Below are 1303 nucleotides of genomic sequence, written 5' to 3'. Positions count from 1 at the left end.
TTGTCTGATGTTCTATCTTCTAAGTGTTCTACTCTGCTGGTAGTATTCTCCATTGAGTTTTTAAGTTGGTTTATTGCTTCCTGCATTTCTAGGATTTCTGATTGCTTGTTTTTTATAACCTCTATCTCCCTGTATAGTTGATCCTTTGCTTCCTGGATTTGTTTGCGTAATTCGTTGTCGAAGTGATCTTTCATTGTCTGATTTTGCTGTTTAATGTCTTCCTTGATACTCCAGATCATCTGAAGCATGTATATCCTGAATTCTTTATCTGACATTCCATCTGCTGCAGCTGTTACCTCTTCTAAAGTTGCGTTGACCTGCATTGCTTGTGGTCCTTTCTTTCCTTGTTTTTTCATACTGCTTGCGTATCTTTCCTGCAGGTGCGGGCGGCAGCTCTACTCTCTCCTTATTCCAATTGGGGTGTCGTGGCTACCACGCCAGCAGGTCACTGGGCCTGTTCTGGGAGCTGGCGGCGGCTCTGTTCTGCCCCTACTCCAATTGGGGTGACGAGTGTACCACGCCGGCAGGCCACCGGGCCTGATCCGCCGGTCGGTTGCAGGTTTGCCTACCCTGCAGGCGCGGGCGGCAGCTCTACTCTGCCCCTACTCCAAATGGGGTGACGTGTCTGTCGTACCGGCAGGCCACTGGGCCTGTCCCGCTGGTCGGTCGCAGATCTGCCCACCTTTCGGGCACGGGTGGAGGCTCTGCTCTGCCCGTACTCCAATTGGGGTGTCGTGACTACCCCGCCTGCATGACGCTGGGCCTGTTCCTGGCAAGGGAGGCGACTCTGCTCTGTCACTACTCCAATTAGGGTGGTGTTTGTACCATGCCGGCAGGCTCCTGGGCCTGATCCGCCGGTCTGTTGTAGGTCTGCCTACCTTGAAGGCGCGGGCGGCGGATCTGCCCTGCCCCTCCTACCACGCCTGCGGACCCCTGGGCCTGATCTGCAGGTTGATCACTGGTCTGCTCACCCTGTGGGCACGGGTGACGGTTCCCCTCCGCCCCCACTCCAATTGGGGTCACGTGACCACCACACCGGCAGGGCCTGATCCGGGCGTGGGAGAAGGATCTGCTCTGCCCCTACTCCAGTTGGGGTGACATGTGTACCACACTGGCAGGCCACTGGGCCTGACCCGCCAGGCTGTCACAGGTCTGTTTACCTTGCAAGCACGAAGGGCGGCTCTGCCCTGCCCCTCCTACCACGCCCATGTACTACTGGGTCGTGGGTCTGCCCACCTGGCGGGTGTGGGTGGCGGCTCCGCTCCGCCCCCTCTCCAATTGGGGTCACGGGGTCACCACGCTG

This window comes from Marmota monax, unplaced genomic scaffold (genome assembly GCF_021218885.2).
Source record: "Marmota monax isolate L192 unplaced genomic scaffold, Marmota_monax_Labrador192_F-V1.1 WCK01_AAM20220418_F8-fsc00179, whole genome shotgun sequence".
Lineage (NCBI taxonomy): Eukaryota > Metazoa > Chordata > Mammalia > Rodentia > Sciuridae > Marmota > Marmota monax.
The sequence above is the reverse complement of the archived record's forward strand: the minus strand, read 5'-3'. Positions refer to the sequence as shown.